We start from the raw sequence: 26,426 nt of genomic DNA, 5'->3' as shown, positions 1-26,426 counted from the left end.
CGCACGCGCGACGGGCGCCGGCGAAGGCTAAGGCTAAGGCCTTGGATCCTAGACAAAGGGGTACATATATATATATATATATATATATATATATATATATCTTCCCTGACCCGGATTCGAACCTCGCCGCCCACGCCCACACAATAGCCTCTTACGCCCTCTCCTTGATCCGGACGAGGCACTTAACCCAAACCGAACGGCAATGCCCCTCGGCGCTTCATCCATCCTACGCTCTCGTCCGCCTCTAAGAATGCCAGGAGCGCACACGCATGGGAACGGCTCGGGCGCGAGAAGAACGCAACCCATGCGCAAGACTTCCACGGAGGTTACCCATCCCAGTACTCTCCACAGAAAGAACACGGCAGTACTCTCCACAAAAAGAACACGGCTCGAAGCAAAAAGGGTGCAGCACCAGGACTTCCCGGGAGGTCAACCATCCCAGTCCTGTTCTGGTCCAAGCGCGCTTAATTGCGGAGTTCTGATGGGATCCGGTGTATTAGCGCTGGTATGACCGCACCACAACAATGCTCTGCAGTCCGAGGTACTAGTGCCAGAGAGGCCTGTGCAAAAATGCTCTACGACGACAACTAAAATCGAGGGACCCACGTCGTCGTCCCAACCGCACGCGCGACGGGCGACGGCGAAGGCTAAGGCTAAGGCCTTGGATCCTAGAAAAAGGGGTATATATATATATATATATATCTTCCCTGACCCGGATTCGAACCTCGCCGCCCACGCCCACACAATAGCCTCTTACGCCCTCTCCTTGATCCGGACGACGCACTTAACCCAGACCGAACGGCAATGCCCCTCGGCGCTTCACCCATCCTACGCTCTCGTCCGCCTCTAAGAATGCCAGGAGCGCACACGCACGGGAACGGCTCGGGCGCGAGAAGAACGCAACCCATGCGCAAAACTTCCCCGGAGGTCACCCATCCCAGTACTCTCCACAGAAAGAACACGGCAGTACTCTCCACAAAAAGAACACGGCTCGAAGCAAAAAGGGTGCAGCACCAGGACTTCCCGGGAGGTCACCCATTCCAGTACTGTTCTGGCCCAAGCGCGCTTAACTGCGGAGTTCTGATGGGATCCGGTGTATTAGCGCTGGTATGACCGCACCACAACAATTCTCTGCGGTCCGAGGTACTAGTGCCAGAGAGGCCTGTGCAAAAATGCTCTACGACGACAACTAAAATCGAGGAACCCACGTCGTCGTCCCAACCGCACGCGCGACGGGCGCCGGCGAAGGCTAAGGCTAAGGCCTTGGATCCTAGACAAAGGGGTACATATATATATATATATATATATATATATCTTCCCTGACCCGGATTCGAACCTCGCCGCCCACGCCCACACAATAGCCTCTTACGCCCTCTCCTTGATCCAGACGACGCACTTAACCCAGACCGAACGGCAATGCCCCTTGGCGCTTCACCCATCCTACGTTTTCGTCCGCCTCTAAGAATGCCAGGAGCGCACACGCACGGGAACGGCTCGGGCGCGAGAAGAACGCAACCCATGCGCAAGACTTCCACGGAGGTTACCCATCCCAGTACTCTCCACAGAAAGAACACGGCAGTACTCTCCACAAAAAGAACACGGCTCGAAGCAAAAAGGGTGCAGCACCAGGACTTCCCGGGAGGTCAACCATCCCAGTCCTGTTCTGGCCCAAGCGCGCTTAATTGCGGAGTTCTGATGGGATCCGGTGTATTAGCGCTGGTATGACCGCACCACAACAATGCTCTGCGGTCCGAGGTACTAGTGCCAGAGAGGCCTGTGCAAAAATGCTCTACGACGACAACTAAAATCGAGGGACCCACGTCGTCGTCCCAACCGCACGTGCGACGGGCGACGGCGAAGGCTAAGGCTAAGGCCTTGGATCCTAGAAAAAGGGGTATATATATATATATATATATCTTCCCTGACCCGGATTCGAACCTCGCCGCCCACGCCCACACAATAGCCTCTTACGCCCTCTCCTTGATCCGGACGACGCACTTAACCCAGACCGAACGGCAATGCCCCTCGGCGCTTCACCCATCCTACGCTCTCGTCCGCCTCTAAGAATGCCAGGAGCGCACACGCACGGGAACGGCTCGGGCGCGAGAAGAACGCAACCCATGCGCAAGACTTCCCCGGAGGTCACCCATCCCAGTACTCTCCACAGAAAGAACACGGCAGTACTCTCCACAAAAAGAACACGGCTCGAAGCAAAAAGGGTGCAGCACCAGGACTTCCCGGGAGGTCACCCATTCCAGTACTGTTCTGGCCCAAGCGCGCTTAACTGCGGAGTTCTGATGGGATCCGGTGTATTAGCGCTGGTATGACCGCACCACAACAATGCTCTGCGGTCCGAGGTACTAGTGCCAGAGAGGCCTGTGCAAAAATGCTCTACGACGACAACTAAAATCGAGGAACCCACGTCGTCGTCCCAACCGCACGCGCGACGGGCGCCGGCGAAGGCTAAGGCTAAGGCCTTGGATCCTAGACAAAGGGGTACATATATATATATATATATATATATATATCTTCCCTGACCCGGATTCGAACCTCGCCGCCCACGCCCACACAATAGCCTCTTACGCCCTCTCCTTGATCCGGACGACGCACTTACCCCAGACCGAACGGCAATGCCCCTCGGCGCTTCACCCATCCTACGTTTTCGTCCGCCTCTAAGAATGCCAGGAGCGCACACGCACGGGAACGGCTCGGGCGCGAGAAGAACGCAACCCATGCGCAAGACTTCCCCGGAGGTCACCCATCCCAGTACTCTCCACAGAAAGAACACGGCAGTACTCTCCACAAAAAGAACACGGCTCGAAGCAAAAAGGGTGCAGCACCAGGACTTCCCGGGAGGTCACCCATCCCAGCACTGTTCTGGCCAAAGCGAGCTCAACTGCGGAGTTCTGATGGGATCCAGTGTATTAGCGCTGGTATGACCGCACCACAACAATGCTCTGCGGTCCGAGGTACTAGTGCCAGAGAGGCCTGTGCAAAAATGCTCTACGACGACAACTAAAATCGAGGGACCCCCGTCGTCGTCCCAACCGCACGCGCGACGTGCGGTGGCGAAGGCTAAGGCTAAGGCCTTGGATCCTAGACAAAGGGGTACATATATATATATATATATATATCTTCCCTGACCCGGATTCGAACCTCGCCGCCCACGCCCACACAATAGCCTCTTACGCCCTCTCCTTGATCCGGACGACGCACTTAACCCAGACCGAACGGCAATGCCCCTCGGCGCTTCATCCATCCTACGCTCTCGTCCGCCTCTAAGAATGCCAGGAGCGCACACGCACGGGAACGGCTCGGGCGCGAGAAGAACGCAACCCATGCGCAAGACTTCCCCGGAGGTCACCCATCCAAGTACTCTCCACAGAAAGAACACGGCAGTACTCTCCACAAAAAGAACACGGCTCGAAGCAAAAAGGGTGCAGCACCAAGACTTCCTGGGAGGTCACCCATCCCAGTACTGTTCTGGCCCAAGCGCGCTTAATTGCGGAGTTCTGATGGGATCCGGTGTATTAGCGCTGGTATGACCGCACCACAACAATGCTCTGCGGTCCGAGGTACTAGTGCCAGAGAGGCCTGTGCAAAAATGCTCTACGACGACAACTAAAATCGAGGGACCCACGTCGTCGTCCCAACCGCACGCGCGACGGGCGCCGGCGAAGGCTAAGGGTAAGGCCTTGGATCCTAGACAAAGGGGTACATATATATATATATATATATCTTCCCTGACCCGGATTCGAACCTCGCTGCCCACGCCCACACAATAGCCTCTTACGCCCTCTCCTTGATCCGGACGACGCACTTAACCCAGACCGAACGGCAATGCCCCTCGGCGCTTCACCCATCCTACGCTCTCGTCCGCCTCTAAGAATGCCAGGAACGCACACGCACGGGAACGGCTCGGGCGCGAGAAGAACGCAACCCATGCGCAAAACTTCCCCGGAGGTCACCCATCCCAGTACTCTCCACAGAAAGAACACGGCAGTACTCTCCACAAAAAGAACACGGCTCGAAGCGAAAAGGGTGTAGCACCAGGACTTCCCGGGAGGTCACCCATCCCAGTACTGTTCTGGGCCAAGCGCGCTTAACTGCGGAGTTCTGATGGGATCCGGTGTATAAGCGCTGGAATGACCGCACCACAACAATGCTCTGCGGACCGAGGTACTAGTGCCAGAGAGGCCTGTGCAAAAATGCTCTACGACGACAACTAAAATCGAGGGACCCATGTCGTCGTCCCAACCGCACGCGCGACGGGCGCCGGCGAAGGCTAAGGCTAAGGCCTTGGATCCTAGACAAAGGGGTACATATATATATATATATATATATATATATATATATATATATATATATATATATCTTCCCTGACCCGGATTCGAACCTCGCCGCCCACGCCCACACAATAGCCTCTTACGCGCTCTCCTTGATCCGGACGACGCACTTAACCCAGACCGAACGGCAATGCCCCTCGGCGCTTCATCCATCCTACGCTCTCGTCCGCCTCTAAGAATGCCAGGAGCGCACACGCACGGGAACGGCTCGGGCGCGAGAACAACGCAACCCATGCGCAAGACTTCCCCGGAGGTCACCCATCCCAGTACTCTCCACAGAAAGAACACGACAGTACTCTCCACAAAAAGAACACGGCTCGAAGCAAAAATTGTGCAGCACCAGGACTTCCCGAGAGGTCACCCATCCCAGTACTGTTCTGGCCCAAGCACGCTTAATTGCGGAGTTCTGATGGGATCCGGTGTATTAGCGCTGGTATGACCGCACCACAACAATGCTCTGCGGTCCGAGGTACTAGTGCCAGAGAGGCCTGTGCAAAAATGCTCTACGACGACAACTAAAATCGAGGGACCCACGTCGTCGTCCCAACCGCACGCGCGACGGGCGCCGGCGAAGGCTAAGGCTAAGGCCTTGGATCCTAGACAAAGGGGTACATATATATATATATATATCTTCCCTAACCCGGATTCGAACCTCGCCGCCCACGCCCACACAATAGCCTCTTACGCCCTCTCCTTGATCCGGACGACGCACTTAACCCAGACCGAACGGCAATGCCCCTCGGCGCTTCACCCATCCTACGCTCTCGTCCGCCTCTAAGAATGCCAGGAGCGCACACGCACGGGAACGGCTCGGGCGCGAGAAGAACGCAACCCATGCGCAAAACTTCCCCGGAGGTCACCCATCCCAGTACTCTCCACAGAAAGAACACGGCAGTACTCTCCACAAAAAGAACACGGCTCGAAGCGAAAAGGGTGTAGCACCAGGACTTCCCAGGAGGTCACCCATCCCAGTACTGTTCTGGCCCAAGCACGCTTACGGGATTGCAGAACGAATGAATCGGACAATCCAAGAACGGATAGTTTCCATGCTCCAACACTCCCGACTGTCGGATGGCTTCTGGGCAGAGGCTCTACTCACGGCAGTACACATAATAAATATGTCGCCAAGTAGACCTCTAGGACTTCAAATTCCTCAGGAACTATGGATCGGCAGTAAGCCGAATTACGACAAGCTGAGGATCTTCGGATGCGAGGCGTACGCCCTTATTCCGAAAGATGATCGCCGAAAACTTGCACCTCGGTCCAGGAAATGCATTTTCCTTGGATATGGATCCGACGGCGAAATGGGATACCGACTCTGGGACCCCGAACGCAGACAAATCGTTCGAAGTTCGGACGTTGTGTTCAACGAGTCGGCTATGAATCCATCAGTCGAAAAACCGATCGAAGTCCGAAGGGTAACATTTTCCGATGTGCCGACCCTTCAAGAAGGCCCCGCTCTTAACACACGGTCAGCTTCACGGGTAGCTGAACCTTACATTACCGACTCGGACAACTCTGACTCGGCACAGCCGAATGAGTCGGTTTCGGACCATCCGACCTCGATACCCGATGCGACCAGTCCAATCTTACCTCGACGATCCGAGAGATTGTCGCAACCTCCGGAGAGGTATTCTCCTGGAATTTTCTTCACCGACGCCGGCGAACCGACGTCTTACGAAGAAGCATCGACATCTGTCGATTCCGCCACCTGGCATCTGGCGATGGAGTCGGAAATGCACTCCATTCGGGCAAACAAGACTTGGGATCTGGTCGAATTACCTAGGAACCGACGTGCTCTTCCTTGCAAGTGGGTTTATCGACTAAAAGAGACGTCTGATTCGACCACCCCAAAGTACAAGGCCAGATTAGTTGCGAAGGGCTTCCGACAAGAATATGGCGTCGACTTCGACGAGATTTTCTCACCAGTGGTGAAAATGACAACCCTTCGTTTTCTGCTCGGCGTAGTGGCAGCCGACAACTTGGAGCTGATTCAGCTAGATGTCAAAACAGCCTTCCTCCATGGTGATCTCGAGGAGGAAATTTATATGGAGCAGCCAAAAGGCTTCGTGGCACCTGGCCAAGAACATCTAGTCTGCCGACTCAGGAAGAGTCTATACGGCCTCAAACAGGCACCGCGACAATGGTACAAGAAGTTCGACGACTTCATCCAATCGATCGGCTTCTCAAAAAGCGATGAGGACCATTGTCTCTTTACCAACACAGCTCAAGATGGATCACCCATCTTCCTCATCATCTACGTGGACGACATGCTAATTTCTGGACGCCACGCGGGCGAACTTGCCGATCTCGTTCGGCAACTGCGGTTGAAGTTTGCCATGAAGGACCTCGGTCCGGCACGACACATACTCGGCATGAAGATTAGTCGGCATCGCGATAAACGACATCTTTTTTTGTCTCAGACCGACTATATCGGACGTGTCTTAGAACGCTTCAACATGCAATCAGCCAAATCTGCTTCAACCCCGCTCCCCATGAATCTTCGGCTCTCTCAGCGAGACTGCCCGACATCCGGTCCGGAGGGGGAAGATATGAAGTCGGTACTGTATGCACCGGCAGTCGGCTCCCTTATGTACCTGATGGTCGCGACACGGCCTGATATCTCTCATGCCGTAGGAGTCGTTAGCAGATTTATGCACAATCCTGGCCGATCGCATTGGAACGCAGTCAAGCATGTGTTCAGATATCTGGCTGGCACAAAAGACCATGGCATTCTTTTCGGTCCGAACCGAACCTCAGGCGTAGTCGGTTACACCGACTCGGATTTCGCCGGCTGTATAGACAGTCGAAAATCAACAACCGGATACTGCTTCAAATTCGGCAATGGAGCAATCTCGTGGAAGTCGAAACTTCAGGAGTGCACAGCGACCTCAACAACCGAAGCAGAATATGTAGCTGCGTCCGACGCAGCAAAAAAGGTTTGTGGCTCGGTCGGTTGGCGCACACGTTTCGACAAGTCGACCATGACTCAGCTCCAGTTGTCTACAGCGACAGTCAAGGTGTTGTTGCCCTGTCGAAAAATCCGGTTCACCACAACGCCTCCAAACATATCGACGTTCGATATCACTTCGTTCGGGACTGCGTCATTTCAGGGAGAATCGGTCTAGAGAAAATATCCACAACCGACAATGTCGCAGATGGAATGACCAAGTGTCTTTCGGCAGACCATTTTCGGTCTCTTCGGCATCAGATGGGCGTAACGACAAACCAGTCCGGTTAGAGCCGGACACAGAGCAGGATGGTTCCCGACAACCGACATCAGTTCCTTAATGATCGGCTTCAACTGTTCCGACCCGACCAGTTCGGTCTTCTGCTTTCGGACCCTGCCGACTCGAACAAAGCTGATATGTCCGAGAACCCAAGTCTATACCTGTAATCTTAGATAACCCATGTATACGCCCATTACGGGGGAGTGTCGAATACATGTGTATAATGGACGTATTCACACTATCCCGTTTTGGCCATTTATGTAATTAGCATAAAGGGTAATTGCCCTAAGTCAGTCACTATATATAGTGACCTTGTAACCTTTTTGTAAGGTTGGATTGTTGTATTCTTGTCTATTGGAATATAGAGTTTTTTTGTGTCTCTCTCTCTCTCTCTCTCTCTCTCTGTGCAACGACCTACATTCTATCATACACAGGGAAGAAACAGGGATCGAATGCTTCTCGATCTTCCGCATTGACGACCTTCCTCGCATACAACAACGACAACTAAAATCGAGGGACCCACGTCGTCGTCCCAACCGCACGCGCGACGGGCGCCGGCGAAGGCTAAGGCTAAGGCCTTGGATCCTAGACAAAGGGGTACATATATATATATATATATATATATATATATCTTCCCTGACCCGGATTCGAACCTCGCCGCCCACGCCCACACAATAGCCTCTTACGCCCTCTCCTTGATCCGGACGACGCACTTAACCCAGACCGAACGGCAATGCCCCTCGGCGCTTCACCCATCCTACGCTCTCGTCCGCCTCTAAGAATGCCAGGAGCGCACACGCACGGGAACGGCTCGGGCGCGAGAAGAACGCAACCCATGCGCAAGACTTCCCCGGAGGTCACCCATCCCAGTACTCTCCACAGAAAGAACACGGCAGTACTCTCCACAAAAAGAACACGGCTCGAAGCAAAAAGGGTGCAGCACCAGGACTTCCCGGGAGGTCACCCATCCTAGTACTGTTCTGGCCCAAGCGCGCTTAACTGCGGAGTTCTGATGGGATCCGGTGTATTAGCGCTGGTATGACCGCACCACAACAGTGCTCTGCGGTCCGAGGTACTAGTGCCAGAGAGGCCTGTGCAAAAATGCTCTACGACGACAACTAAAATCGAGGGACCCACGTCGTCGTCCCAACCGCACGCGCGACGGGCGCCGGCGAAGGCTAAGGCTAAGGCCTTGGATCCTAGACAAAGGGGTACATATATATATATATATATATATATATATCTTCCCTGACCCGGATTCGAACCTCGCCGCCCACGCCCACACAATAGCCTCTTACGCCCTCTCCTTGATCCGGACGACGCACTTAACCCAGACCGAACGGCAATGCCCCTCGGCGCTTCACCCATCCTACGCTCTCGTCCGCCTCTAAGAATGCCAGGAGCGCACACGCACGGGAACGGCTCGGGCGCGAGAAGAACGCAACCCATGCGCAAGACTTCCCCGGAGGTCACCCATCCCAGTACTCTCCACAGAAAGAACACGGGAGTACTCTCCACAAAAAGAACACGGCTCGAAGCAAAAAGGGTGCAGCACCAGGTATTCCCGGGAGGTCACCCATCCCAGTACTGTTCTGGCCCAAGCGCGCTTAACTGCGGAGTTCTGATGGGATCCGGTGTATTAGCGCTGGTATGACCGCACCACAACAATGCTCTGCGGTCCGAGGTACTAGTGCCAGAGAGGCCTGTGCAAAAATGCTCTACGACGACAACTAAAATCGAGGGACCCACGTCGTCGTCCCAACCGCACGCGCGACGGGCGCCGGCGAAGGCTAAGGCTAAGGCCTTGGATCCTAGACAAAGGGGTACATATATATATATATATATATATATCTTCCCTGACCCGGATTCGAACCTCGCCGCCCACGCCCACACAATAGCCTCTTACGCCCTCTCCTTGATCCGGACGACACACTTAACCCAGACCGAACGGCAATGCCCCTCGGCGCTTCACCCATCCTACGCTCTCGTCCGCCTCTAAGAATGCCAGGAGCGCACACGCACGGGAAGGGCTCGGGCGCGAGAAGATCGCAACCCATGCGCAAGACTTCCCCGGAGGTCACCCATCCCAGTACTCTCCACAGAAAGAACACGGCAGTACTCTCCACAAAAAGAACACGGCTCGAAGCAAAAAGGGTGCAGCACCAAGACTTCCCGGGAGGTCACCCATCCCAGTACTGTTCTGGCCCAAGCGCACTTAATTGCGGAGTTCTGATGGGATCCGGTGTATTAGCGCTGGTATGACCGCACCACAACAATGCTCTGCGGTCCGAGGTACTAGTGCCAGAGAGGCCTGTGCAAAAATGCTCTAGGACGACAACTAAAATCGAGGGACCCACGTCGTCGTCCCAACCGCACGCGCGACGGGCGCCGGCGAAGGCTAAGGCTAAGGCCTTGGATCCTAGACAAAGGGGTACATATATATATATATATATATATATATATCTTCCCTGACCCGGATTCGAACCTCGCCGCCCACGCCCACACAATAGCCTCTTACGCCCTCTCCTTGATCCGGACGACGCACTTAACCCAGACCGAACGGCAATGCCCCTCGGCGCTTCACCCATCCTACGCTCTCGTCCGCCTCTAAGAATGCCAGGAGCGCACACGCACGGGAACGGCTCGGGCGCGAGAAGAACGCAACCCATGCGCAAGACTTCCCCGGAGGTCACCCATCCCAGTACTCTCCACAGAAAGAACACGGCAGTACTCTCCACAAAAAGAACACGGCTCGAAGCAAAAAGGGTGCAGCACCAGGACTTCCCGGGAGGTCACCCATCCCAGTACTGTTCTGGCCCAAGCGCGCTTAACTGCGGAGTTCTGATGGGATCCGGTGTATTAGCGCTGGTATGACCGCACCACAACAATGCTCTGCGGTCCGAGGTACTAGTGCCAGAGAGGCCTGTGCAAAAATGCTCTACGACGACAACTAAAATCGAGGGACCCATGTCGTCGTCCCAACCGCACGCGCGACGGGCACCGGCGAAGGCTAAGGCTAAGGCCTTGGATCCTAGACAAAGGGGTACATATATATATATATATATATATATATATCTTCCCTGACCCGGATTCGAACCTCGCCGCCCACGCCCACACAATAGCCTCTTACGCCCTCTCCTTGATCCGGACGACGCACTTAACCCAAACCGAACGGCAATGCCCCTCGGCGCTTCACCCATCCTACGCTCTCGTCCGCCTCTAAGAATGCCAGGAGCGCACACGCACGGGAACGGCTCGGGCGCGAGAAGAACGCAACCCATGCGCAAGACTTCCCCGGAGGTCACCCATCCCAGTACTCTCCACAGAAAGAACACGGGAGTACTCTCCACAAAAAGAACACGGCTCGAAGCAAAAAGGGTGCAGCACCAGGTATTCCCGGGAGGTCACCCATCCCAGTACTGTTCTGGCCCAAGCGCGCTTAACTGCGGAGTTCTGATGGGATCCGGTGTATTAGCGCTGGTATGACCGCACCACAACAATGCTCTGCGGTCCGAGGTACTAGTGCCAGAGAGGCCTGTGCAAAAATGCTCTACGACGACAACTAAAATCGAGGGACCCACGTCGTCGTCCCAACCGCACGCGCGACGGGCGCCGGCGAAGGCTAAGGCTAAGGCCTTGGATCCTAGACAAAGGGGTACATATATATATATATATATATATATCTTCCCTGACCCGGATTCGAACCTCGCCGCCCACGCCCACACAATAGCCTCTTACGCCCTCTCCTTGATCCGGACGACGCACTTAACCCAGACCGAACGGCAATGCCCCTCGGCGCTTCACCCATCCTACGCTCTCGTCCGCCTCTAAGAATGCCAGGAGCGCACACGCACGGGAAGGGCTCGGGCGCGAGAAGATCGCAACCCATGCGCAAGACTTCCCCGGAGGTCACCCATCCCAGTACTCTCCACAGAAAGAACACGGCAGTACTCTCCACAAAAAGAACACGGCTCGAAGCAAAAAGGGTGCAGCACCAGGACTTCCCGGGAGGTCACCCATCCCAGTACTGTTCTGGCCCAAGCGCGCTTAACTGCGGAGTTCTGATGGGATCCGGTGTATTAGCGCTGGTATGACCGCACCACAACAATGCTCTGCGGTCCGAGGTACTAGTGCCAGAGAGGCCTGTGCAAAAATGCTCTACGACGACAACTAAAATCGAGGGACCCACGTCGTCGTCCCAACCGCACGCGCGACGGGCGCCGGCGAAGGCTAAGGCTAAGGCCTTGGATCCTAGACAAAGGGGTACATATATATATATATATATATATATCTTCCCTGACCCGGATTCGAACCTCGCCGCCCACGCCCACACAATAGCCTCTTACGCCCTCTCCTTGATCCGGACGACGCACTTAACCCAGACCGAACGGCAATGCCCCTCGGCGCTTCACCCATCCTACGCTCTCGTCCGCCTCTAAGAATGCCAGGAGCGCACACGCACGGGAACGGCTCGGGCGCGAGAAGAACGCAACCCATGCGCAAGACTTCCCCGGAGGTCACCCATCCCAGTACTCTCCACAGAAAGAACACGGCAGTACTCTCCACAAAAAGAACACGGCTCGAAGCAAAAAGGGTGCAGCACCAGGACTTCCCGGGAGGTCACCCATCCCAGTACTGTTCTGGCCCAAGCGCGCTTAACTGCGGAGTTCTGATGGGATCCGGTGTATTAGCGCTGGTATGACCGCACCACAACAATGCTCTGCGGTCCGAGGTACTAGTGCCAGAGAGGCCTGTGCAAAAATGCTCTACGACGACAACTAAAATCGAGGGACCCACGTCGTCGTCCCAACCGCACGCGCGACGGGCGCCGGCGAAGGCTAAGGCTAAGGCCTTGGATCCTAGACAAAGGGGTACATATATATATATATATATATATATCTTCCCTGACCCGGATTCGAACCTCGCCGCCCACGCCCACACAATAGCCTCTTACGCCCTCTCCTTGATCCGGACGACGCACTTAACCCAGACCGAACGGCAATGCCCCTCGGCGCTTCACCCATCCTACGCTCTCGTCCGCCTCTAAGAATGCCAGGAGCGCACACGCACGGGAACGGCTCGGGCGCGAGAAGAACGCAACCCATGCGCAAGACTTCCCCGGAGGTCACCCATCCCAGTACTCTCCACAGAAAGAACACGGCAGTACTCTCCACAAAAAGAACACGGCTCGAAGCAAAAAGGGTGCAGCACCAGGACTTCCCGGGAGGTCACCCATCCCAGTACTGTTCTGGCCCAAGCGCGCTTAACTGCGGAGTTCTGATGGGATCCGGTGTATTAGCGCTGGTATGACCGCACCACAACAATGCTCTGCGGTCCGAGGTACTAGTGCCAGAGAGGCCTGTGCAAAAATGCTCTACGACGACAACTAAAATCGAGGGACCCACGTCGTCGTCCCAACCGCACGCGCGACGGGCGCCGGCGAAGGCTAAGGCTAAGGCCTTGGATCCTAGACAAAGGGGTACATATATATATATATATATCTTCCCTGACCCGGATTCGAACCTCGCCGCCCACGCCCACACAATAGCCTCTTACGCCCTCTCCTTGATCCGGACGACGCACTTAACCCAGACCGAACGGCAATGCCCCTCGGCGCTTCACCCATCCTACGCTCTCGTCCGCCTCTAAGAATGCCAGGAGCGCACACGCACGGGAACGGCTCGAGCGCGAGAAGAACGCAACCCATGCGCAAGACTTCCCCGGAGGTCACCCATCCCAGTACTCTCCACAGAAAGAACACGGCAGTACTCTCCACAAAAAGAACACGGCTCGAAGCAAAAAGTGTGCAGCACCAGGACTTCCCGGGAGGTCACCCATCCCAGTACTGTTCTGGCCCAAGCGCGCTTAACTGCGGAGTTCTGATGGGATCCGGTGTATTAGCGCTGGTATGACCGCACCACAACAATGCTCTGCGGTCCGAGGTACTAGTGCCAGAGAGGCCTGTGCAAAAATGCTCTACGACGACAACTAAAATCGAGGGACCCACGTCGTCGTCCCAACCGCACGCGCGACGGGCGCCGGCGAAGGCTAAGGCTAAGGCCTTGGATCCTAGACAAAGGGGTACATATATATATATATATATATATATATCTTCCCTGACCCGGATTCGAACCTCGCCGCCCACGCCCACACAATAGCCTCTTACGCCCTCTCCTTGATCCGGACGACGCACTTAACCCAGACCGAACGGCAATGCCCCTCGGCGCTTCACCCATCCTACGCTCTCGTCCGCCTCTAAGAATGCCAGGAGCGCACACGCACGGGAACGGCTCGGGCGCGAGAAGAACGCAACCCATGCGCAAGACTTCCCCGGAGGTCACCCATCCCAGTACTCTCCACAGAAAGAACACGGCAGTACTCTCCACAAAAAGAACACGGCTCGAAGCAAAAAGGGTGCAGCACCAGGACTTCCCGGGAGGTCACCCATCCCAGTACTGTTCTGGCCCAAGCGCGCTTAACTGCGGAGTTCTGATGGGATCCGGTGTATTAGCGCTGGTATGACCGCACCACAACAATGCTCTGCGGTCCGAGGTACTAGTGCCAGAGAGGCCTGTGCAAAAATGCTCTACGACGACAACTAAAATCGAGGGACCCACGTCGTCGTCCCAACCGCACGCGCGACGGGCGCCGGCGAAGGCTAAGGCTAAGGCCTTGGATCCTAGACAAAGGGGTACATATATATATATATATATATCTTCCCTGACCCGGATTCGAACCTCGCCGCCCACGCCCACACAATAGCCTCTTACGCCCTCTCCTTGATCCGGACGACGCACTTAACCCAGACCGAACGGCAATGCCCCTCGGCGCTTCACCCATCCTACGCTCTCGTCCGCCTCTAAGAATGCCAGGAGCGCACACGCACGGGAACGGCTCGGGCGCGAGAAGAACGCAACCCATGCGCAAGACTTCCCCGGAGGTCACCCATCCCAGTACTCTCCACAGAAAGAACACGGCAGTACTCTCCACAAAAAGAACACGACTCGAAGCAAAAAGGGTGCAGCACCAGGACTTCCCGGGAGGTCACCCATCCCAGTACTGTTCTGGCCCAAGCGCGCTTAACTGCGGAGTTCTGATGGGATCCGGTGTATTAGCGCTGGTATGACCGCACCACAACAATGCTCTGCGGTCCGAGGTACTAGTGCCAGAGAGGCCTGTGCAAAAATGCTCTACGACGACAACTAAAATCGAGGGACCCACGTCGTCGTCCCAACCGCACGCGCGACGGGCGCCGGCGAAGGCTAAGGCTAAGGCCTTGGATCCTAGACAAAGGGGTACATATATATATATATATATATATATATATCTTCCCTGACCCGGATTCGAACCTCGCCGCCCACGCCCACACAATAGCCTCTTACGCCCTCTCCTTGATCCGGACGACGCACTTAACCCAGACCGAACGGCAATGCCCCTCGGCGCTTCACCCATCCTACGCTCTCGTCCGCCTCTAAGAATGCCAGGAGCGCACACGCACGGGAACGGCTCGGGCGCGAGAAGAACGCAACCCATGCGCAAGACTTCCCCGGAGGTCACCCATCCCAGTACTCTCCACAGAAAGAACACGGCAGTACTCTCCACAAAAAGAACACGGCTCGAAGCAAAAAGGGTGCAGCACCAGGACTTCCCGGGAGGTCACCCATCCCAGTACTGTTCTGGCCCAAGCGCGCTTAACTGCGGAGTTCTGATGGGATCCGGTGTATTAGCGCTGGTATGACCGCACCACAACAATGCTCTGCGGTCCGAGGTACTAGTGCCAGAGAGGCCTGTGCAAAAATGCTCTACGACGACAACTAAAATCGAGGGACCCACGTCGTCGTCCCAACCGCACGCGCGACGGGCGCCGGCGAAGGCTAAGGCCTTGGATCCTAGACAAAGGGGTACATATATATATATATATATATATATATATCTTCCCTGACCCGGATTCGAACCTCGCCGCCCACGCCCACACAATAGCCTCTTACGCCCTCTCCTTGATCCGGACGACGCACTTAACCCAGACCGAACGGCAATGCCCCTCGGCGCTTCACCCATCCTACGCTCTCGTCCGCCTCTAAGAATGCCAGGAGCGCACACGCACGGGAACGGCTCGGGCGCGAGAAGAACGCAACCCATGCGCAAGACTTCCCCGGAGGTCACCCATCCCAGTACTCTCCACAGAAAGAACACGGCAGTACTCTCCACAAAAAGAACACGGCTCGAAGCAAAAAGGGTGCAGCACCAGGACTTCCCGGGAGGTCACCCATCCCAGTACTGTTCTGGCCCAAGCGCGCTTAACTGCGGAGTTCTGATGGGATCCGGTGTATTAGCGCTGGTATGACCGCACCACAACAATGCTCTGCGGTCCGAGGTACTAGTGCCAGAGAGGCCTGTGCAAAAATGCTCTACGACGACAACTAAAATCGAGGGACCCACGTCGTCGTCCCAACCGCACGCGCGACGGGCGCCGGCGAAGGCTAAGGCTAAGGCCTTGGATCCTAGACAAAGGGATACATATATATATATATATATATATATATATATCTTCCCTGACCCGGATTCGAACCTCGCCGCCCACGCCCACACAATAGCCTCTTACGCCCTCTCCTTGATCCGGACGACGCACTTAACCCAGACCGAACGGCAATGCCCCTCGGCGCTTCACCCATCCTACGCTCTCGTCCGCCTCTAAGAATGCCAGGAGCGCACACGCACGGGAACGGCTCGGGCGCGAGAAGAACGCAACCCATGCGCAAGACTTCCCCGGAGGTCACCCATCCCAGTACTCTCCACAGAAAGAACACGGCAGTACTCTCCACAAAAAGAACACGGCTCGAAGCAAAAAGCGTGCAGCACCAGGACTTCCCGGGAGGTCACCCATCCCAGTACTGTTCTGGCCCAAGCGCGCTTAACTGCGGAGTTCTGATGGGATCCGGTGTATTAGCGCTGGTATGACCGCACCACAACAATGCTCTGCGGTCCGAGGTACTAGTGCCAGAGAGGCCTGTGCAAAAATGCTCTACGACGACAACTAAAATCGAGGGACCCACGTCGTCGTCCCAACCGCACGCGCGACGGGCGCCGGCGAAGGCTAAGGCTAAGGCCTTGGATCCTAGACAAAGGGGTACATATATATATATATCTTCCCTGACCCGGATTCGAACCTCGCCGCCCACGCAATAGCCTCTTACGCCCTCTCCTTGATCCGGACGACGCACTTAACCCAGACCGAACGGCAATGCCCCTCGGCGCTTCACCCATCCTACGCTCTCGTCCGCCTCTAAGAATGCCAGGAGCGCACACGCACGGGAACGGCTCGGGCGCGAGAAGAACGCAACCCATGCGCAAGACTTCCCCGGAGGTCACCCATCCCAGTACTCTCCACAGAAAGAACACGGCAGTACTCTCCACAAAAAGAACACGGCTCGAAGCAAAAAGGGTGCAGCACCAGGACTTCCCGGGAGGTCACCCATCCCAGTACTGTTCTGGCCCAAGCGCGCTTAACTGCGGAGTTCTGATGGGATCCGGTGTATTAGCGCTGGTATGACCGCACCACAACAATGCTCTGCGGTCCGAGGTACTAGTGCCAGAGAGGCCTGTGCAAAAATGCTCTACGACGACAACTAAAATCGAGGGACCCACGTCGTCGTCCCAACCGCACGCGCGACGGGCGCCGGCGAAGGCTAAGGCTAAGGCCTTGGATCCTAGACAAAGGGGTACATATATATATATATATATATCTTCCCTGACCCGGATTCGAACCTCGCCGCCCACGCCCACACAATAGCCTCTTACGCCCTCTCCTTGATCCGGACGACGCACTTAACCCAGACCGAACGGCAATGCCCCTCGGCGCTTCACCCATCCTACGCTCTCGTCCGCCTCTAAGAATGCCAGGAGCGCACACGCACGGGAACGGCTCGGGCGCGAGAAGAACGCAACCCATGCGCAAGACTTCCCCGGAGGTCACCCATCCCAGTACTCTCCACAGAAAGAACACGGCAGTACTCTCCACAAAAAGAACACGGCTCGAAGCAAAAAGGGTGCAGCACCAGGACTTCCCGGGAGGTCACCCATCCCAGTACTGTTCTGGCCCAAGCGCGCTTAACTGCGGAGTTCTGATGGGATCCGGTGTATTAGCGCTGGTATGACCGCACCACAACAATGCTCTGCGGTCCGAGGTACTAGTGCCAGAGAGGCCTGTGCAAAAATGCTCTACGACGACAACTAAAATCGAGGGACCCACGTCGTCGTCCCAACCGCACGCGCGACGGGCGCCGGCGAAGGCTAAGGCTAAGGCCTTGGATCCTAGACAAAGGGGTACATATATATATATATATATATATCTTCCCTGACCCGGATTCGAACCTCGCCGCCCACGCCCACACAATAGCCTCTTACGCCCTCTCCTTGATCCGGACGACGCACTTAACCCAGACCGAACGGCAATGCCCCTCGGCGCTTCACCCATCCTACGCTCTCGTCCGCCTCTAAGAATGCCAGGAGCGCACACGCACGGGAACGGCTCGGGCGCGAGAAGAACGCAACCCATGCGCAAGACTTCCCCGGAGGTCACCCATCCCAGTACTCTCCACAGAAAGAACACGGCAGTACTCTCCACAAAAAGAACACGGCTCGAAGCAAAAAGGGTGCAGCACCAGGACTTCCCGGGAGGTCACCCATCCCAGTACTGTTCTGGCCCAAGCGCGCTTAACTGCGGAGTTCTGATGGGATCCGGTGTATTAGCGCTGGTATGACCGCACCACAACAATGCTCTGCGGTCCGAGGTACTAGTGCCAGAGAGGCCTGTGCAAAAATGCTCTACGACGACAACTAAAATCGAGGGACCCACGTCGTCGTCCCAACCGCACGCGCGACGGGCGCCGGCGAAGGCTAAGGCTAAGGCCTTGGATCCTAGACAAAGGGGTACATATATATATATATATATATATCTTCCCTGACCCGGATTCGAACCTCGCCGCCCACGCCCACACAATAGCCTCTTACGCCCTCTCCTTGATCCGGACGACGCACTTAACCCAGACCGAACGGCAATGCCCCTCGGCGCTTCACCCATCCTACGCTCTCGTCCGCCTCTAAGAATGCCAGGAGCGCACACGCACGGGAACGGCTCGGGCGCGAGAAGAACGCAACCCATGCGCAAGACTTCCCCGGAGGTCACCCATCCCAGTACTCTCCACAGAAAGAACACGGCAGTACTCTCCACAAAAAGAACACGGCTCGAAGCAAAAAGGGTGCAGCACCAGGACTTCCCGGGAGGTCACCCATCCCAGTACTGTTCTGGCCCAAGCGCGCTTAACTGCGGAGTTCTGATGGGATCCGGTGTATTAGCGCTGGTATGACCGCACCACAACAATGCTCTGCGGTCCGAGGTACTAGTGCCAGAGAGGCCTGTGCAAAAATGCTCTACGACGACAACTAAAATCGAGGGACCCACGTCGTCGTCCCAACCGCACGCGCGACGGGCGCCGGCGAAGGCTAAGGCTAAGGCCTTGGATCCTAGACAAAGGGGTACATATATATATATATATATATATCTTCCCTGACCCGGATTCGAACCTCGCCGCCCACGCCCACACAATAGCCTCTTACGCCCTCTCCTTGATCCGGACGACGCACTTAACCCAGACCGAACGGCAATGCCCCTCGGCGCTTCACCCATCCTACGCTCTCGTCCGCCTCTAAGAATGCCAGGAGCGCACACGCACGGGAACGGCTCGGGCGCGAGAAGAACGCAACCCATGCGCAAGACTTCCCCGGAGGTCACCCATCCCAGTACTCTCCACAGAAAGAACACGGCAGTACTCTCCACAAAAAGAACACGGCTCGAAGCAAAAAGGGTGCAGCACCAGGACTTCCCGGGAGGTCACCCATCCCAGTACTGTTCTGGCCCAAGCGCGCTTAACTGCGGAGTTCTGATGGGATCCGGTGTATTAGCGCTGGTATGACCGCACCACAACAATGCTCTGCGGTCCGAGGTACTAGTGCCAGAGAGGCCTGTGCAAAAATGCTCTACGACGACAACTAAAATCGAGGGACCCACGTCGTCGTCCCAACCGCACGCGCGACGGGCGCCGGCGAAGGCTAAGGCTAAGGCCTTGGATCCTAGACAAAGGGGTACATATATATATATATATATATATCTTCCCTGACCCGGATTCGAACCTCGCCGCCCACGCCCACACAATAGCCTCTTACGCCCTCTCCTTGATCCGGACGACGCACTTAACCCAGACCGAACGGCAATGCCCCTCGGCGCTTCACCCATCCTACGCTCTCGTCCGCCTCTAAGAATGCCAGGAGCGCACACGCACGGGAACGGCTCGGGCGCGAGAAGAACGCAACCCATGCGCAAGACTTCCCCGGAGGTCACCCATCCCAGTACTCTCCACAGAAAGAACACGGCAGTACTCTCCACAAAAAGAACACGGCTCGAAGCAAAAAGGGTGCAGCACCAGGACTTCCCGGGAGGTCACCCATCCCAGTACTGTTCTGGCCCAAGCGCGCTTAACTGCGGAGTTCTGATGGGATCCGGTGTATTAGCGCTGGTATGACCGCACCACAACAATGCTCTGCGGTCCGAGGTACTAGTGCCAGAGAGGCCTGTGCAAAAATGCTCTACGACGACAACTAAAATCGAGGGACCCACGTCGTCGTCCCAACCGCACGCGCGACGGGCGCCGGCGAAGGCTAAGGCTAAGGCCTTGGATCCTAGACAAAGGGGTACATATATATATATATATATATATCTTCCCTGACCCGGATTCGAACCTCGCCGCCCACGCCCACACAATAGCCTCTTACGCCCTCTCCTTGATCCGGACGACGCACTTAACCCAGACCGAACGGCAATGCCCCTCGGCGCTTCACCCATCCTACGCTCTCGTCCGCCTCTAAGAATGCCAGGAGCGCACACGCACGGGAACGGCTCGGGCGCGAGAAGAACGCAACCCATGCGCAAGACTTCCCCGGAGGTCACCCATCCCAGTACTCTCCACAGAAAGAACACGGCAGTACTCTCCACAAAAAGAACACGGCTCGAAGCAAAAAGGGTGCAGCACCAGGACTTCCCGGGAGGTCACCCATCCCAGTACTGTTCTGGCCCAAGCGCGCTTAACTGCGGAGTTCTGATGGGATCCGGTGTATTAGCGCTGGTATGACCGCACCACAACAATGCTCTGCGGTCCGAGGTACTAGTGCCAGAGAGGCCTGTGCAAAAATGCTCTACGACGACAACTAAAATCGAGGGACCCACGTCGTCGTCCCAACCGCACGCGCGACGGGCGCCGGCGAAGGCTAAGGCTAAGGCCTTGGATCCTAGACAAAGGGGTACATATATATATATATATATATATCTTCCCTGACCCGGATTCGAACCTCGCCGCCCACGCCCACACAATAGCCTCTTACGCCCTCTCCTTGATCCGGACGACGCACTTAACCCAGACCGAACGGCAATGCCCCTCGGCGCTTCACCCATCCTACGCTCTCGTCCGCCTCTAAGAATGCCAGGAGCGCACACGCACGGGAACGGCTCGGGCGCGAGAAGAACGCAACCCATGCGCAAGACTTCCCCGGAGGTCACCCATCCCAGTACTCTCCACAGAAAGAACACGGCAGTACTCTCCACAAAAAGAACACGGCTCGAAGCAAAAAGGGTGCAGCACCAGGACTTCCCGGGAGGTCACCCATCCCAGTACTGTTCTGGCCCAAGCGCGCTTAACTGCGGAGTTCTGATGGGATCCGGTGTATTAGCGCTGGTATGACCGCACCACAACAATCCTCTGCGGTCCGAGGTACTAGTGCCAGAGAGGCCTGTGCAAAAATGCTCTACGACGACAACTAAAATCGAGGGACCCACGTCGTCGTCCCAACCGCACGCGCGACGGGCGCCGGCGAAGGCTAAGGCTAAGGCCTTGGATCCTAGACAAAGGGGTACATATATATATATATATATATATCTTCCCTGACCCGGATTCGAACCTCGCCGCCCACGCCCACACAATAGCCTCTTACGCCCTCTCCTTGATCCGGACGACGCACTTAACCCAGACCGAACGGCAATGCCCCTCGGCGCTTCACCCATCCTACGCTCTCGTCCGCCTCTAAGAATGCCAGGAGCGCACACGCACGGGAACGGCTCGGGCGCGAGAAGAACGCAACCCATGCGCAAGACTTCCCCGGAGGTCACCCATCCCAGTACTCTCCACAGAAAGAACACGGCAGTACTCTCCACAAAAAGAACACGGCTCGAAGCAAAAAGGGTGCAGCACCAGGACTTCCCGGGAGGTCACCCATCCCAGTACTGTTCTGGCCCAAGCGCGCTTAACTGCGGAGTTCTGATGGGATCCGGTGTATTAGCGCTGGTATGACCGCACCACAACAATGCTCTGCGGTCCGAGGTACTAGTGCCAGAGAGGCCTGTGCAAAAATGCTCTACGACGACAACTAAAATCGAGGGACCCACGTCGTCGTCCCAACCGCACGCGCGACGGGCGCCGGCGAAGGCTAAGGCTAAGGCCTTGGATCCTAGACAAAGGGGTACATATATATATATATATATATCTTCCCTGACCCGGATTCGAACCTCGCCGCCCACGCCCACACAATAGCCTCTTACGCCCTCTCCTTGATCCGGACGACGCACTTAACCCAGACCGAACGGCAATGCCCCTCGGCGCTTCACCCATCCTACGCTCTCGTCCGCCTCTAAGAATGCCAGGAGCGCACACGCACGGGAACGGCTCGGGCGCGAGAAGAACGCAACCCATGCGCAAGACTTCCCCGGAGGTCACCCATCCCAGTACTCTCCACAGAAAGAACACGGCAGTACTCTCCACAAAAAGAACACGGCTCGAAGCAAAAAGGGTGCAGCACCAGGACTTCCCGGGAGGTCACCCATCCCAGTACTGTTCTGGCCCAAGCGCGCTTAACTGCGGAGTTCTGATGGGATCCGGTGTATTAGCGCTGGTATGACCGCACCACAACAATGCTCTGCGGTCCGAGGTACTAGTGCCAGAGAGGCCTGTGCAAAAATGCTCTACGACGACAACTAAAATCGAGGGACCCACGTCGTCGTCCCAACCGCACGCGCGACGGGCGCCGGCGAAGGCTAAGGCTAAGGCCTTGGATCCTAGACAAAGGGGTACATATATATATATATATATATATCTTCCCTGACCCGGATTCGAACCTCGCCGCCCACGCCCACACAATAGCCTCTTACGCCCTCTCCTTGATCCGGACGACGCACTTAACCCAGACCGAACGGCAATGCCCCTCGGCGCTTCACCCATCCTACGCTCTCGTCCGCCTCTAAGAATGCCAGGAGCGCACACGCACGGGAACGGCTCGGGCGCGAGAAGAACGCAACCCATGCGCAAGACTTCCCCGGAGGTCACCCATCCCAGTACTCTCCACAGAAAGAACACGGCAGTACTCTCCACAAAAAGAACACGGCTCGAAGCAAAAAGGGTGCAGCACCAGGACTTCCCGGGAGGTCACCCATCCCAGTACTGTTCTGGCCCAAGCGCGCTTAACTGCGGAGTTCTGATGGGATCCGGTGTATTAGCGCTGGTATGACCGCACCACAACAATGCTCTGCGGTCCGAGGTACTAGTGCCAGAGAGGCCTGTGCAAAAATGCTCTACGACGACAACTAAAATCGAGGGACCCACGTCGTCGTCCCAACCGCACGCGCGACGGGCGCCGGCGAAGGCTAAGGCTAAGGCCTTGGATCCTAGACAAAGGGGTACATATATATATATATATATATATCTTCCCTGACCCGGATTCGAACCTCGCCGCCCACGCCCACACAATAGCCTCTTACGCCCTCTCCTTGATCCGGACGACGCACTTAACCCAGACCGAACGGCAATGCCCCTCGGCGCTTCACCCATCCTACGCTCTCGTCCGCCTCTAAGAATGCCAGGAGCGCACACGCACGGGAACGGCTCGGGCGCGAGAAGAACGCAACCCATGCGCAAGACTTCCCCGGAGGTCACCCATCCCAGTACTCTCCACAGAAAGAACACGGCAGTACTCTCCACAAAAAGAACACGGCTCGAAGCAAAAAGGGTGCAGCACCAGGACTTCCCGGGAGGTCACCCATCCCAGTACTGTTCTGGCCCAAGCGCGCTTAACTGCGGAGTTCTGATGGGATCCGGTGTATTAGCGCTGGTATGACCGCACCACAACAATGCTCTGCGGTCCGAGGTACTAGTGCCAGAGAGGCCTGTGCAAAAATGCTCTACGACGACAACTAAAATCGAGGGACCCACGTCGTCGTCCCAACCGCACGCGCGACGGGCGCCGGCGAAGGCTAAGGCTAAGGCCTTGGATCCTAGACAAAGGGGTACATATATATATATATATATATATCTTCCCTGACCCGGATTCGAACCTCGCCGCCCACGCCCACACAATAGCCTCTTACGCCCTCTCCTTGATCCGGACGACGCACTTAACCCAGACCGAACGGCAATGCCCCTCGGCGCTTCACCCATCCTACGCTCTCGTCCGCCTCTAAGAATGCCAGGAGCGCACACGCACGGGAACGGCTCGGGCGCGAGAAGAACGCAACCCATGCGCAAGACTTCCCCGGAGGTCACCCATCCCAGTACTCTCCACAGAAAGAACACGGCAGTACTCTCCACAAAAAGAACACGGCTCGAAGCAAAAAGGGTGCAGCACCAGGACTTCCCGGGAGGTCACCCATCCCAGTACTGTTCTGGCCCAAGCGCGCTTAACTGCGGAGTTCTGATGGGATCCGGTGTATTAGCGCTGGTATGACCGCACCACAACAATGCTCTGCGGTCCGAGGTACTAGTGCCAGAGAGGCCTGTGCAAAAATGCTCTACGACGACAACTAAAATCGAGGGACCCACGTCGTCGTCCCAACCGCACGCGCGACGGGCGCCGGCGAAGGCTAAGGCTAAGGCCTTGGATCCTAGACAAAGGGGTACATATATATATATATATATATATCTTCCCTGACCCGGATTCGAACCTCGCCGCCCACGCCCACACAATAGCCTCTTACGCCCTCTCCTTGATCCGGACGACGCACTTAACCCAGACCGAACGGCAATGCCCCTCGGCGCTTCACCCATCCTACGCTCTCGTCCGCCTCTAAGAATGCCAGGAGCGCACACGCACGGGAACGGCTCGGGCGCGAGAAGAACGCAACCCATGCGCAAGACTTCCCCGGAGGTCACCCATCCCAGTACTCTCCACAGAAAGAACACGGCAGTACTCTCCACAAAAAGAACACGGCTCGAAGCAAAAAGGGTGCAGCACCAGGACTTCCCGGGAGGTCACCCATCCCAGTACTGTTCTGGCCCAAGCGCGCTTAACTGCGGAGTTCTGATGGGATCCGGTGTATTAGCGCTGGTATGACCGCACCACAACAATGCTCTGCGGTCCGAGGTACTAGTGCCAGAGAGGCCTGTGCAAAAATGCTCTACGACGACAACTAAAATCGAGGGACCCACGTCGTCGTCCCAACCGCACGCGCGACGGGCGCCGGCGAAGGCTAAGGCTAAGGCCTTGGATCCTAGACAAAGGGGTACATATATATATATATATATATATCTTCCCTGACCCGGATTCGAACCTCGCCGCCCACGCCCACACAATAGCCTCTTACGCCCTCTCCTTGATCCGGACGACGCACTTAACCCAGACCGAACGGCAATGCCCCTCGGCGCTTCACCCATCCTACGCTCTCGTCCGCCTCTAAGAATGCCAGGAGCGCACACGCACGGGAACGGCTCGGGCGCGAGAAGAACGCAACCCATGCGCAAGACTTCCCCGGAGGTCACCCATCCCAGTACTCTCCACAGAAAGAACACGGCAGTACTCTCCACAAAAAGAACACGGCTCGAAGCAAAAAGGGTGCAGCACCAGGACTTCCCGGGAGGTCACCCATCCCAGTACTGTTCTGGCCCAAGCGCGCTTAACTGCGGAGTTCTGATGGGATCCGGTGTATTAGCGCTGGTATGACCGCACCACAACAATGCTCTGCGGTCCGAGGTACTAGTGCCAGAGAGGCCTGTGCAAAAATGCTCTACGACGACAACTAAAATCGAGGGACCCACGTCGTCGTCCCAACCGCACGCGCGACGGGCGCCGGCGAAGGCTAAGGCTAAGGCCTTGGATCCTAGACAAAGGGGTACATATATATATATATATATATATCTTCCCTGACCCGGATTCGAACCTCGCCGCCCACGCCCACACAATAGCCTCTTACGCCCTCTCCTTGATCCGGACGACGCACTTAACCCAGACCGAACGGCAATGCCCCTCGGCGCTTCACCCATCCTACGCTCTCGTCCGCCTCTAAGAATGCCAGGAGCGCACACGCACGGGAACGGCTCGGGCGCGAGAAGAACGCAACCCATGCGCAAGACTTCCCCGGAGGTCACCCATCCCAGTACTCTCTACAGAAAGAACACGGCAGTACTCTCCACAAAAAGAACACGGCTCGAAGCAAAAAGGGTGCAGCACCAGGACTTCCCGGGAGGTCACCCATCCCAGTACTGTTCTGGCCCAAGCGCGCTTAACTGCGGAGTTCTGATGGGATCCGGTGTATTAGCGCTGGTATGACCGCACCACAACAATGCTCTGCGGTCCGAGGTACTAGTGCCAGAGAGGCCTGTGCAAAAATGCTCTACGACGACAACTAAAATCGAGGGACCCACGTCGTCGTCCCAACCGCACGCGCGACGGGCGCCGGCGAAGGCTAAGGCTAAGGCCTTGGATCCTAGACAAAGGGGTACATATATATATATATATATATATCTTCCCTGACCCGGATTCG

General features: G+C 56.2%; 33 non-coding genes and 5 pseudogenes across 33 annotated transcripts; all 38 read right to left on the bottom strand.

Moving 5' to 3' along the window:
• Nucleotides 1–400: 400 nt before the first annotated feature.
• LOC147853169 (5S ribosomal RNA) lies at nucleotides 401–519 on the bottom strand (annotated as a pseudogene).
• Nucleotides 520–1,002: 483 nt separating this feature from the next.
• On the bottom strand, nucleotides 1,003–1,121 carry LOC147853168 (5S ribosomal RNA). Its single transcript, XR_015531341.1, has one exon. It is a non-coding gene; the product is annotated as a 5S ribosomal RNA (ribosomal RNA).
• Nucleotides 1,122–1,614: 493 nt separating this feature from the next.
• On the bottom strand, nucleotides 1,615–1,733 carry LOC147853167 (5S ribosomal RNA; annotated as a pseudogene).
• A 483-nt stretch (nucleotides 1,734–2,216) lies between these two features.
• On the bottom strand, nucleotides 2,217–2,335 carry LOC147853166 (5S ribosomal RNA). The gene has a single exon (XR_015531411.1). It is a non-coding gene; the product is annotated as a 5S ribosomal RNA (ribosomal RNA).
• A 493-nt stretch (nucleotides 2,336–2,828) lies between these two features.
• On the bottom strand, nucleotides 2,829–2,947 carry LOC147853165 (5S ribosomal RNA; annotated as a pseudogene).
• A 487-nt stretch (nucleotides 2,948–3,434) lies between these two features.
• LOC147853164 (5S ribosomal RNA) lies at nucleotides 3,435–3,553 on the bottom strand (annotated as a pseudogene).
• Nucleotides 3,554–4,038: 485 nt separating this feature from the next.
• LOC147853163 (5S ribosomal RNA) lies at nucleotides 4,039–4,157 on the bottom strand (annotated as a pseudogene).
• Nucleotides 4,158–4,674: 517 nt separating this feature from the next.
• LOC147853162 (5S ribosomal RNA) lies at nucleotides 4,675–4,793 on the bottom strand. Its single transcript, XR_015531346.1, has one exon. It is a non-coding gene; the product is annotated as a 5S ribosomal RNA (ribosomal RNA).
• Nucleotides 4,794–8,507: 3,714 nt separating this feature from the next.
• On the bottom strand, nucleotides 8,508–8,626 carry LOC147853161 (5S ribosomal RNA). The gene has a single exon (XR_015531410.1). It is a non-coding gene; the product is annotated as a 5S ribosomal RNA (ribosomal RNA).
• Nucleotides 8,627–9,119: 493 nt separating this feature from the next.
• Nucleotides 9,120–9,238, bottom strand: LOC147853160 (5S ribosomal RNA). Its single transcript, XR_015531382.1, has one exon. It is a non-coding gene; the product is annotated as a 5S ribosomal RNA (ribosomal RNA).
• Nucleotides 9,239–9,727: 489 nt separating this feature from the next.
• Nucleotides 9,728–9,846, bottom strand: LOC147853159 (5S ribosomal RNA). The gene has a single exon (XR_015531350.1). It is a non-coding gene; the product is annotated as a 5S ribosomal RNA (ribosomal RNA).
• Nucleotides 9,847–10,339: 493 nt separating this feature from the next.
• On the bottom strand, nucleotides 10,340–10,458 carry LOC147853158 (5S ribosomal RNA). The gene has a single exon (XR_015531409.1). It is a non-coding gene; the product is annotated as a 5S ribosomal RNA (ribosomal RNA).
• A 493-nt stretch (nucleotides 10,459–10,951) lies between these two features.
• LOC147853157 (5S ribosomal RNA) lies at nucleotides 10,952–11,070 on the bottom strand. The gene has a single exon (XR_015531381.1). It is a non-coding gene; the product is annotated as a 5S ribosomal RNA (ribosomal RNA).
• A 489-nt stretch (nucleotides 11,071–11,559) lies between these two features.
• Nucleotides 11,560–11,678, bottom strand: LOC147853156 (5S ribosomal RNA). The gene has a single exon (XR_015531408.1). It is a non-coding gene; the product is annotated as a 5S ribosomal RNA (ribosomal RNA).
• A 489-nt stretch (nucleotides 11,679–12,167) lies between these two features.
• Nucleotides 12,168–12,286, bottom strand: LOC147853155 (5S ribosomal RNA). Its single transcript, XR_015531407.1, has one exon. It is a non-coding gene; the product is annotated as a 5S ribosomal RNA (ribosomal RNA).
• Nucleotides 12,287–12,775: 489 nt separating this feature from the next.
• On the bottom strand, nucleotides 12,776–12,894 carry LOC147853154 (5S ribosomal RNA). Its single transcript, XR_015531405.1, has one exon. It is a non-coding gene; the product is annotated as a 5S ribosomal RNA (ribosomal RNA).
• A 483-nt stretch (nucleotides 12,895–13,377) lies between these two features.
• On the bottom strand, nucleotides 13,378–13,496 carry LOC147853153 (5S ribosomal RNA). The gene has a single exon (XR_015531343.1). It is a non-coding gene; the product is annotated as a 5S ribosomal RNA (ribosomal RNA).
• Nucleotides 13,497–13,987: 491 nt separating this feature from the next.
• LOC147853152 (5S ribosomal RNA) lies at nucleotides 13,988–14,106 on the bottom strand. The gene has a single exon (XR_015531404.1). It is a non-coding gene; the product is annotated as a 5S ribosomal RNA (ribosomal RNA).
• Nucleotides 14,107–14,591: 485 nt separating this feature from the next.
• LOC147853151 (5S ribosomal RNA) lies at nucleotides 14,592–14,710 on the bottom strand. The gene has a single exon (XR_015531403.1). It is a non-coding gene; the product is annotated as a 5S ribosomal RNA (ribosomal RNA).
• A 493-nt stretch (nucleotides 14,711–15,203) lies between these two features.
• On the bottom strand, nucleotides 15,204–15,322 carry LOC147853150 (5S ribosomal RNA). Its single transcript, XR_015531402.1, has one exon. It is a non-coding gene; the product is annotated as a 5S ribosomal RNA (ribosomal RNA).
• Nucleotides 15,323–15,809: 487 nt separating this feature from the next.
• Nucleotides 15,810–15,928, bottom strand: LOC147853149 (5S ribosomal RNA). The gene has a single exon (XR_015531401.1). It is a non-coding gene; the product is annotated as a 5S ribosomal RNA (ribosomal RNA).
• Nucleotides 15,929–16,423: 495 nt separating this feature from the next.
• Nucleotides 16,424–16,542, bottom strand: LOC147853148 (5S ribosomal RNA). Its single transcript, XR_015531344.1, has one exon. It is a non-coding gene; the product is annotated as a 5S ribosomal RNA (ribosomal RNA).
• A 473-nt stretch (nucleotides 16,543–17,015) lies between these two features.
• On the bottom strand, nucleotides 17,016–17,134 carry LOC147853147 (5S ribosomal RNA). The gene has a single exon (XR_015531400.1). It is a non-coding gene; the product is annotated as a 5S ribosomal RNA (ribosomal RNA).
• Nucleotides 17,135–17,619: 485 nt separating this feature from the next.
• Nucleotides 17,620–17,738, bottom strand: LOC147853146 (5S ribosomal RNA). Its single transcript, XR_015531399.1, has one exon. It is a non-coding gene; the product is annotated as a 5S ribosomal RNA (ribosomal RNA).
• Nucleotides 17,739–18,225: 487 nt separating this feature from the next.
• Nucleotides 18,226–18,344, bottom strand: LOC147853145 (5S ribosomal RNA). The gene has a single exon (XR_015531398.1). It is a non-coding gene; the product is annotated as a 5S ribosomal RNA (ribosomal RNA).
• Nucleotides 18,345–18,831: 487 nt separating this feature from the next.
• On the bottom strand, nucleotides 18,832–18,950 carry LOC147853144 (5S ribosomal RNA). The gene has a single exon (XR_015531397.1). It is a non-coding gene; the product is annotated as a 5S ribosomal RNA (ribosomal RNA).
• Nucleotides 18,951–19,437: 487 nt separating this feature from the next.
• Nucleotides 19,438–19,556, bottom strand: LOC147853143 (5S ribosomal RNA). The gene has a single exon (XR_015531396.1). It is a non-coding gene; the product is annotated as a 5S ribosomal RNA (ribosomal RNA).
• A 487-nt stretch (nucleotides 19,557–20,043) lies between these two features.
• LOC147853142 (5S ribosomal RNA) lies at nucleotides 20,044–20,162 on the bottom strand. The gene has a single exon (XR_015531394.1). It is a non-coding gene; the product is annotated as a 5S ribosomal RNA (ribosomal RNA).
• Nucleotides 20,163–20,649: 487 nt separating this feature from the next.
• Nucleotides 20,650–20,768, bottom strand: LOC147853141 (5S ribosomal RNA). Its single transcript, XR_015531393.1, has one exon. It is a non-coding gene; the product is annotated as a 5S ribosomal RNA (ribosomal RNA).
• Nucleotides 20,769–21,255: 487 nt separating this feature from the next.
• On the bottom strand, nucleotides 21,256–21,374 carry LOC147853140 (5S ribosomal RNA). The gene has a single exon (XR_015531392.1). It is a non-coding gene; the product is annotated as a 5S ribosomal RNA (ribosomal RNA).
• A 487-nt stretch (nucleotides 21,375–21,861) lies between these two features.
• Nucleotides 21,862–21,980, bottom strand: LOC147853139 (5S ribosomal RNA). Its single transcript, XR_015531391.1, has one exon. It is a non-coding gene; the product is annotated as a 5S ribosomal RNA (ribosomal RNA).
• Nucleotides 21,981–22,465: 485 nt separating this feature from the next.
• On the bottom strand, nucleotides 22,466–22,584 carry LOC147853138 (5S ribosomal RNA). The gene has a single exon (XR_015531390.1). It is a non-coding gene; the product is annotated as a 5S ribosomal RNA (ribosomal RNA).
• Nucleotides 22,585–23,071: 487 nt separating this feature from the next.
• Nucleotides 23,072–23,190, bottom strand: LOC147853137 (5S ribosomal RNA). The gene has a single exon (XR_015531389.1). It is a non-coding gene; the product is annotated as a 5S ribosomal RNA (ribosomal RNA).
• A 487-nt stretch (nucleotides 23,191–23,677) lies between these two features.
• On the bottom strand, nucleotides 23,678–23,796 carry LOC147853136 (5S ribosomal RNA). The gene has a single exon (XR_015531388.1). It is a non-coding gene; the product is annotated as a 5S ribosomal RNA (ribosomal RNA).
• Nucleotides 23,797–24,283: 487 nt separating this feature from the next.
• On the bottom strand, nucleotides 24,284–24,402 carry LOC147853135 (5S ribosomal RNA). Its single transcript, XR_015531387.1, has one exon. It is a non-coding gene; the product is annotated as a 5S ribosomal RNA (ribosomal RNA).
• A 487-nt stretch (nucleotides 24,403–24,889) lies between these two features.
• Nucleotides 24,890–25,008, bottom strand: LOC147853134 (5S ribosomal RNA). Its single transcript, XR_015531386.1, has one exon. It is a non-coding gene; the product is annotated as a 5S ribosomal RNA (ribosomal RNA).
• A 487-nt stretch (nucleotides 25,009–25,495) lies between these two features.
• Nucleotides 25,496–25,614, bottom strand: LOC147853133 (5S ribosomal RNA). Its single transcript, XR_015531385.1, has one exon. It is a non-coding gene; the product is annotated as a 5S ribosomal RNA (ribosomal RNA).
• A 487-nt stretch (nucleotides 25,615–26,101) lies between these two features.
• On the bottom strand, nucleotides 26,102–26,220 carry LOC147853132 (5S ribosomal RNA). Its single transcript, XR_015531383.1, has one exon. It is a non-coding gene; the product is annotated as a 5S ribosomal RNA (ribosomal RNA).
• Nucleotides 26,221–26,426: the final 206 nt, after the last annotated feature.

This window comes from Azolla caroliniana, unplaced genomic scaffold (genome assembly GCF_043228905.1).
Source record: "Azolla caroliniana isolate FFs.n. ecotype wild unplaced genomic scaffold, voAzoCaro1.0.p SCAF_17, whole genome shotgun sequence".
NCBI lineage: Eukaryota > Viridiplantae > Streptophyta > Polypodiopsida > Salviniales > Salviniaceae > Azolla > Azolla caroliniana.
This window is presented reverse-complemented; position numbering and strand designations above follow the sequence as displayed.